The sequence below is a fragment of the Pinus tabuliformis genome, chromosome 3_1, assembly GCF_031772625.1.
Source record: "Pinus tabuliformis cultivar Carrire ecotype Pingquan chromosome 3_1, CPIR1, whole genome shotgun sequence".
In the NCBI taxonomy this organism is placed as follows: domain Eukaryota; kingdom Viridiplantae; phylum Streptophyta; class Pinopsida; order Pinales; family Pinaceae; genus Pinus; species Pinus tabuliformis.
Window position 1 is genome coordinate 487,865,426 of NC_142301.1, and position 10,132 is coordinate 487,875,557.

The following is a 10,132-nucleotide window of genomic DNA, read 5'->3' on the forward strand; positions in this document are numbered from 1 at the left end:
ACCTCTCATATCTTGCTAGACATGCATCATTTTCTTTGCACCGAGATACACTCCACAACCCATTGTAGAGAAAATGTGTAGGTGTAATTTAAGTATGTCAACATTTTTGTAAAGCATTATTTAATTTAATGTTATGTAATGTTATGTTAACTCACTCAAATTATTTATAATAAAATTAAAACTAAAAACTAATAGTTAGCTTGCTTTTTGTGAAGTCTATATTATCCTCATTTTCTTATTCTTAATTTTATATGTCTTGAATTTATATGAATTTATATTAATTCAATTTTGAATTTATATGAATTTATATTATTTTTCATTGGGGAGTTCAGGTAAACTTGAGTCGCTCAAGTTATGAACTATTTTTGAGCTCTAAGTTTATGAAAACCCATGGAATTATCCGATGTTATTCATGTGGAATATAGCTTGTCTAAAGTGGGACAAGTATAAGTAAATGTTTCCTTGATACCCCAACAATTTTAATAGCTTTATGTATTTTGTGAGTTTAATTTTTGTTTTATATTTTAATTTGTATTTTTTTAGCTCCATGATTATGAGAAATCATGTTATTGATCCATGGTATTCCTATGGAATATAACCTAATTAAAGAGTCAAAGGGTCTAAGCGAATGCATTCTTTACATCCCAACATGCATTTGCCTAGAAATATAAACATTTAAAATTATGTTAGTGTTTTCTTTTGTTTGACTTTTTGAATATTTTTATAATCCAAAGTAAAGTTTGAAAGAAATTACAATTTGAGAGTTATATGAACATGTTAATAAGAAAAAATAATTATTTTCTTCTTTCTCTGAATTCTGTTGGTTTTTAAATAACGATTTCCTTTTATTAAATCTTTCAATAAGAACAAGTTTATGTTGGTATTTTGTATGGCATTTTATACCGAAATAACAATTTCCTTTAATTAAATCTTTCAATAAGAACAAGTTTATGGTTTTCAATTTGAAGGTGAAAGTAGCACTACAACCTCGAGTTGACTAACTAAAATATTTTTTTTTGTTAAAGCATAACCATGATTGGGTCAAAAGGGTTTCATATATTTACTCTTTCTTAACCAATTCTGAATCTCTTCAACATGAGTAAGCTTCGGAGAGTGAGGCCTCCACCTATGATGATTTGAAAGGAGTCTCACATTATTCTAAGAACTCTTTTTGCAATGCCCTCTGCTCTTTCAATGTGGATCATCTCCTTTCTTCCCCAAATTTGTTGTATTGATCACCAAAACTTTATCTCCAATTAATTTCAAAGTTCTTCCTTCCTTCAACCCCAATTTTGATAGTTTTTTTTATACACTTTGTAGAATAAATTCTAGTCCTCCTTAGAGTTCTTATTAAATAGCACACAACCATAGTTTAATAAAAAACTGCTTCAGAGTATTAAGAATTATGAGCATGATATAATATTCCAAAATAATCAACCTAAATCTACCTATATACCATTAACATATCAATTGATTTATTTGTCCCTATAGAATATTATATGGAATTTCTATAACTTAAACATATCAATTGGATACTTATTCTCAATATTTTTCATATTGAGAATTAAATGAAATTTTTAAAATTCATTTTAAGAGAAAATACTTTTTAAAAGTAGTTGTTGTGTGTTCATATATATATATATATATATATATATATATATACCATTTTTTAGGTTTAAATTTAATGTTCTAAATTTATGAATTGAAAGATCTACCCTAAGAAATCTAGATTTATCATTACATCTTTAACATATTGATTGAATATGTTTTCCATATAACTATTGATATTGAGAATTAAAAGACTTATTTCTTTTTAAATTTAATTATAAAATTTAGAAATTGGATATGTATGATGTGTTTATGTATGCATGAGAGATAACTAGGTTTTGATTTAATGTTTTAAATTCATTAATTCTATATTTTTTTAAATTCCCTCTCGATTTAAATTTAATATTTTAAACTTATGAATCATTATTACAATAATATGCATTGTTATGAAATTTTAAAATATATATTTAAATTGAACAGGAACACATGTGCACGCATGTATACAAATACGAACAGATAACTAGGATAGATTCATCTTAACTTTGGGTAACAATATGGATAAAATCTCTAGAGGTGCAAACATCATTTCCTCAGTTTTGCACTCAAAAAAATAATTTCACGTTGAGAGATTTGATCCCTCTTGGCGCATGATACATCAAGAGTTAAGATGGATCTAGGCTAGTTTATAAAGTAGTCGTGAATGGTAATCATAAGTGGAAAAAATTAAATCATTAAAAAATTGTGCCACCAAAATAGCCTTAGACTTATTGGAACTTATGAAGCTACACATCAATGATGATATTAGATATTAGAAAAGATAATGTGAGAAAGAAAACCATGAAATCAATACTTAATAACACCTCAAGATCATTTATATCACAACATTTTAATTCAATGATTTTTACATTTTATATCACTTTATTTCAATTATTTCAATCAATTATTTTACTTACCTTCACTATAACATTTCAAACCCAAATTTCACTTCCTCAAAAGCATAGAATTATTTAAATATAAATTTCAAATGACATTAAAATAAATTACATCTTGATCCTCATGCTCTTGCAATAATAGAAATGTAGAGAAGATACTCTGAAAGCATTCCACGATGTACATGATAATCTCCGAGGCTTGTCATCATGAATTCCACACAAATATGGTAAAAATAACACATTCTCTTTTAAACCACTTGAGGTATACCATGGATCACAAGCATGGAGCTATGATAGCAAATCTTTTGTATTTTAGTGAATTTTTAAGAAACATTGATACATTTTAGTGAATTAATAGTGACAAAAACTAAGTTGCAAAATTATGTTATATTGACCTGTGTTTCTCCTCCAATGACAATTGGGTTCCAATGTAAATAAGGTTAGGTTACCATAACAATAAATGTTGTTTAAATCGTCATAACATTATTGATAAATATTTTAATGTTTTCGATCAATTTCTCCTCCTAAGTTATCGTATTATCCTTATTCTTAGTTTTATACCTAATCATTTGGAAAAAAATTGTTCACAGGCATAGTTTGTAACCTATACAACCATAGTTTTTGAAAGTTTTCTTTTAAAACATTTTGTCAATATTTTCTCCAACATTCTTATTATGTTTTCTCGAAAAATATTTATATCTTTAAAAAAATCATATTTTACCAAATATATTTTTTAATAGAGTTCAGGCTTGTGTGATCCATATCAATTTAGAGAGAGATTCTTTGGCGAAAATCACATGGAAAATCATTTGTCGATGCGTTTCTAACCAACAAGTGTGGTTCATCATCAGGACAAGTTGAAGAAACAGATCCAGCTAAGCAAGTTAAATAGGTAGAGCAGAGACTTCTGACCAAGGGCTAGTTTTTAAAAAATTATTCAATAAAAAAACATATTTTCCTTATAATATTATTTCTAATAAAAAACATCTAATAAAAATATTACTCATCCCAAAAATAATTTCACCATCTATTCAAATTAATTGAAGCCTAAAAAATATTAGGCCTACGAAAGCATCCTCCAAATAGCTAATTGAAGTCTCTCACCCTCTTACCTTGAAAGCACCCTCCAAATAGCTAATTAAGATCAACTTCAAGACTGCATTGAAGCACAATTCGTTATTCCGAGGTTAAGATCAACTTTAGGTTATAATCTTAATAATTTTTTCGGTTTTCTTGTGTGGAAATATTCTAATAACAATAGAAAAGTAATGGAACTGATGGAAGCTACCACGATTGAAATCAATGGAAAATCACATATCTTAGATCATAGACGTAGGAAATAAGGTTTACTAGGAAGTATTTTGAAATGGGTTGAAAATGGGAATCCTTGATAACATTAATATCAAGTTTAAAAGACATTCATAGAATACGATGCATCTTTATGAAAACGAAATAAATTAAAAGACATTCATAGAACATGATGCATCTTTATAAAAACGAATTAAAATAAAGACACATACAAAGAAACCTTTTCAACGGGAGACGACATTCAGATCTTCACAGTTGCAGCAGACATAGTTACCCCGGGAAAGCTTTCTGGTACGCTGATCAGCCCGTTAGTCGACGGGTTCAGCAGATAACAAACCTCACGGCGAGAACGGATAGAGTGCTTACACACAAAAATATGGCCGCGCCACTCTGCTGTACACCCAATACCACGAAATTGTGTAGGAAGAACACTTTGAACAACCCAATCGTTTTCGTCAGGATTGTATTTCATCAACTCTGTTTCAGTGGACGCATACAAGTGCCCAGAAGCAACTATGCACGGCAACTTGTCGGATTGCTGGAAACTCCACATATTAACCACCCCTCTCCAGAGGCCCGTCTTTGTATCAAAAATTTCTGCATTCATGTCACGATCCCGGAATACAAAGAATTTATCTGCTAAAAAAACTCCATGACACACGCCTCCTTGTTGGGTCATTGGAGGAAGAATTTGCCATCTGTCTTCTTCCACATTGTAAGCCTCTGCTGCGAATAACATAGTCTCGCCATACATCCCTCCGGCAACGTAGATAACCGCGGCAGTGGAAGATACGGAGCAGTCGAAGGCGTACCTTTTTAAACGTATTTGACGGCTGGAATTTGTCCATGCCCGTTTTGACTGACGTGCCCAGAAGAGTTAAAAACGTTTTTTTGACGTTTCAAATTTTTTCCAAAACGTTCTTATACCTAGGTATAGTTCTGTTTCCTTATAATATGGCTATTTCTTATCATCCTCACGTCACCTCACGTCCTAGGTATAGTTTCTGTTATCTCACAGCCTGTAGGGCCGTCACTGTTTCCTTCCTTCTGCCTGAAACTCTTGGCAATTGTGGAAATTTCAAGAGGGCGGAGGCTGTCAAATTAGCATGTGGGAGGAACAAAATTAGCATGTGGGAGCAGCCAATGGCAATTGCCATTTTTTCTCAGTCAGAGATTTAGTTTTTTTTTTTTTTTTGTAGAGAATGGGCAATTCCCTTTTAGTCGAAGATTTTTTCTCTGGGAAAATTTGGAATCTTTTTCTGGATGATTTCGGAGATCTGTGCATGCCACTGCATGGTCTCCCTGTCTTTTACCCAACGAATGTGGCCCATGGGCTTGTTTTCTTTGTACAATCGAGTTCATGATTCACAGTGCACACTCTCTCTCAACGCATTGCCGATTCAAACTTACGCCTGTCGCCCAGCTCAAGATTGGCTCCAGCCTCCAAGGAAACTGCGAGGAAATTACAAATTGTGCTTCAAAGTTCAGGTTAGTGATTGATTTTTTATTCTTCAAACACTGTGGGTCTACCGTCTGATTGTTGTTAACTTTTAATTTTTTATTTCATAAATTTCACAAGAGTCTACCGTGTGATTGTTGCTAGCTTTTAATTTTTTATTAGCATTTTAAGGTACTGTAGTTGTTCACGATTCCCAATGGATTATTGTATTTTACAATCATTTTTTTTTCAAATCTTGTTCTAAAAATAATATATTATACTGTTGTATAGGAGACGACTAGATAACAGCAGAGTTTTAGAAATTGGTACGAGGGAAACCCACTGTGATTCTGAAAAATAGGAACTTGTTCTAAAAAACAACACGGATTTGTTTCAGCAAATTTACATAAACTGTTCTTGAAAAAACATGCTATCATTTAACAGTTTTCCACAAAAAAAATACTTTCAGTAAACAGTTCTTCAAAAAAACACAATTTCTCCATGCAAACATTCCCATGCTGCCATTTAATTGCTTTCAAAATTTATGCCTGTACTGGAGAATTTATTGTGCCCAAAACTACCGTAAAAAAATTAAATTCAATAAGAACAACCGAAATTTGACTTTGAAAACTATGTGTATGACACTCATTTCATTTTACTCCCACCATCATACCAATGTCGATGCGACATCCAGGTAGAGGAAACAGAGAGCCCATACATCAGCCAAACGAAACTATCATTAAATATAAATTATTAAATAATCTAGACACTGAAAAACTATTTAGATATCTGCTATATTATTGATCAGATCATGTATTGAATTAAAAATATTTCGAGATTATTAAATCTTGACTATTCATAATTTAAAAATATGAAATTATTTAAACCCAAGTCAATATAGACGAAGCCTTCCGCGTAATTATCAATTTAAAAAACAAATAAAAATACATCAATGATTAAATCACCTTCGGAAACCGTGTTTTGGACAATCTGAAATTGTAAGTTCCATGCATGAATGAAAAAAGAAAAATACGAAGACGGGCCGCAGTCGATGTTGTGTTTGGAACTGAGGGAGTTGAGTGGCATCGTGGATTTGAAAATGAACCAGGAATGTCTTAGTCCAGGATTAAACAGCCAATTTTGTATCAAACATTATATTAGATAATGTCATAAATTATCTCTGAATTTGCATGGAACTTAGTCTTATTAGGCATCTAAATATTCATGTAGCATAATGTAAATTGTTGGATTTAAATGATAATTTAAATATATGAAATGGATAACCATCAAGCGTTTTACCTTGGACTGATTATATAATTTAAATGAGAAAATTTCAAATGTTCAACACTTTTTATTGAAACCTCCACAATTGAGTTTTTTCAAATTTTGGTTTTTTTTCTTACGATAAATATATGAAAATTTTCAACATAATTATTTATTGAATGGTAATTTTTTAATCAAAACTTTATTAGTGAAGGGTTAATTTATTATGAGAACATCACTCTTGAAGGGGAAAATTTTTAATATAACGTTTCTTGACGGGAAGCATAAGGACCCAAAACGTCAAAAAAAAATTGTATGACGGGTAAAGAGAAATCCAAATTCCAACCCTGGTGGGCATGTCGGTTCCTCTGTGCCATTTGGCAGACGCGAAGTCAAAAATATAAATGACATCCACCGATGACAACTAGTTTCCCATTAACGCAAATGCAGGCACAGGACAATGGAATAATTCCCCTAGGCAAATCGGGATTCTGGCGTAGCATTTCCCAGGTGCGCGTGACAGGGTCTAACACTACTATTCCGCTGCTAAGCGGATCTGAATTTCTAAAAAGCTTAATCATACATATCAACTGCTCCCCTTTTCCAGTGGTCATTCGGTCCTCGTAGAACTTGGCCTCGCTCACTATGTCTCTCGATTTTCTGCAGACAAGTTTTAGCTGAGTGTGCCATTTGTACGGCACTCTAAGTAGACAGGTACGAGCTATATCATCTGGAAGATTAGGAATGATCTCCTCCTCTTGTCGGAGTCGCAGTGCTACACTCTTTGATCTACGCAGCATGTTGTTCACTTTGACCTGAAATAAAAGGAATTAAACGAAAGCTCAAAACTAAAAATCATCGCTAACAAAAAGTTGATATTAACATCTTAGTTAGATAATGGAATTAATACTTCATTTAAAAAAGTCATTTATTATCAATCCATCTGTTCTGAATCACAACTTGTTACTTTTAGGTGTTAAAATGTTGAGTAAAAACATAAAGTCATCCTACTGTTAACGTGGAGTAAAAACTTAAATTCATTGTACAAATAGTTAGATATGAATCTGACAAAAGACTGATATGAAAACTTGTAAATACTAAAAGACTGCCCAAATCATGAACTCGTTACTTACAGAAAGCTAGTGAGATCAATCGGAACACTGATCGATGGAATCAATCAGAACGATGATCAATAGCTTTCAACTTTCAAGTATAAATCGTGAATCACTCGTAAAATAACGAGTGTTATCACTCGTAAAAGAATGAGCTTATAATTATAGGGAAATTTGATAAAGAGGTTTTGAAGACTTCACTTTTACTTTCGATGACAGTCAATATATGGAAATTTGAATAAGTGGCTTTGAACTACTTAACTTTCTTATTATTTTATTTTTAATAAAATCCAGTGGGGTGTCAGTTGGTCTCGACCTGGCTATTAATCGCTCTTATACAAAATTTGAACTCACTATCTTGATGGATCTAGTCTTGATTTAATTTAACCATGTGATGACCCCGTAAAACATGTAAAAATGAAATGTTACTGTGGTAAGAAACTAATGTGGATTGTTAATTACTGTGACTAAATGATATTATTTTATTATGAAATGGAATTTATATTTTTTTTTGGAAAATGCTGGCAACCTCCTGGAGGGAGGATCTCTAAAGACAAGGAAACAGTTATGAAACTGAAAAAGGAAACTAACCCTTCACCCAGGAAAAGTCCTGGGAGGGAAAACCCTGGGCTGTGGTGACAGACAGGGAAAGAAATTCCAAGAAAGGAAAAGAAAGAAAAAGAGGGTTAACTCTGGTGAGGATCAGATAACCCAAGCACTCAGGTGCTTGAGTCTTGTTGAGGGCTGCAGGCCTGCAAGACAGCTCGGGGGGAGAATCCAACGTACTGATGGATCTCAAGGCTGGGTGGTTAAGAGCAAGTATGTAAAATGCACGTGAACTTCTGGAGCATTAACTCTTGTAGCTGGTAGACCAGGTACGAGTTATTCACCAGATTCAGATTTCTGTATCAGTATACTGAGTGTATAGGAAGAAAGTACAGTTAAATCTAAGTCTCTGTTGCTAACTAGATGTAAGGAATATATAATGTTAGAAACAGTTCCTATGAATACCTAGAACTGGTTATTATGACAGAAAGAACAGAGACCATCTGCTGTATATCTTGCATGCTAACAGTATGGAAATTGATGCATATTATCTATTTAAAAATGCTGCATAATAAAAGTATAAAACCAATGTATGTTATCTGTATAGAAACAGGAGCATATTATCTATATACAAATTGTACCAGAGTCCGGAAAGACCCTAACGGTACGCAGAGTATTTAAGTGCATATTAGAAAGATGCATTACACTATATAACAGTAGTAGGATTCAAAGAAAACAACAGAACGGCAAGAGAATTATCGTGACTCTAAAGAAGACAAGAAACACGTTGAAATATTAATGTTGTTCATAGTATATAGTAAGACTGTAACAAAGAAATGTAAACAGACCCTGTGCTAAGGGTTTAAACTTCATTATGCTCGAAAACTAGTGTAAAAGAAATCACGGTGATACCGTTACCAATACCCAACCGGTATAGAGCACAGGAAGTAGTGCCGTTAACATTGTAAGGGCGACACGATGTCACCTGGTAACCAAACCCCGTGGAGAGAACGACCATTCAACTGCTGTGGAATAGTCATGTATAACCAATGAAGATACGACTATTACCATAAAACCCTCAATGAAATAAACAATACTCTGTGAACAAAAGAATAATAGTAATCCCGTATAATCCGTCGAGCATAAATACATTCTTAGATCAAGATTATATGCGGGTAAAACAGGGCAGATTTCTAGTATAAACTATACCGAATGATAAACATATGCATTGTATTCAAGAAAAAACATATTAACATTATAATAGACAGAAACTCTGTTGGGTATGGTGACAGTATATTTATCCAAATGTCCAGAGAGCTGAAGAAGGTTCTCGTCCTTCATAAATACATACAAAACTTGAGAGTTCATATTAAACATTCTCGACAGTATGAGAAACAGTAAATGAGTGAATGTCTTGAATTCATTTGAAACATTTCGGTTCCGGTAGAGGGCCGTGAACCCTTAAACAAGTACACATGAAACCTGGGCATACTGCCAAACTGATATTTAACATAAGACTGTACAAATCAAAGAGGTCGCGGGTTCAGGCATGAAATGGCCGACCGCGACTCGAACCAGGGTTTGACCGAGTGATGGAACCCTGAAGCATTAAGAGAAACACCGCCATGAGGAATTCCTCAGGCTGAGAAAATCATCATAAGACAAGCCGTATAACAATAACCCTCACCTATCAAGATTAAATCGCAGACTCTGCATCGAATCGTGATGGGGTAAATACCTGTGAGCACAGCAGTTACATAATCGCTCTTCGAGCGACAGAAGGACTCCGAAGCAAATACCTGCAAGCGGAAAAACATACAAGGTTAGCTCATGTCGATAGTAATCCAGAACGTAAGAAAAAGCATTGTATAAATATATATATAAATCTATCAGTTGAGGAAAGACCTGTAGATGGCGGGTAATAGTCATCGGAGTACCTGGAATGGCGTTGCAAGACTTGATAGTTGGTGCATGAAGGGCTGCTG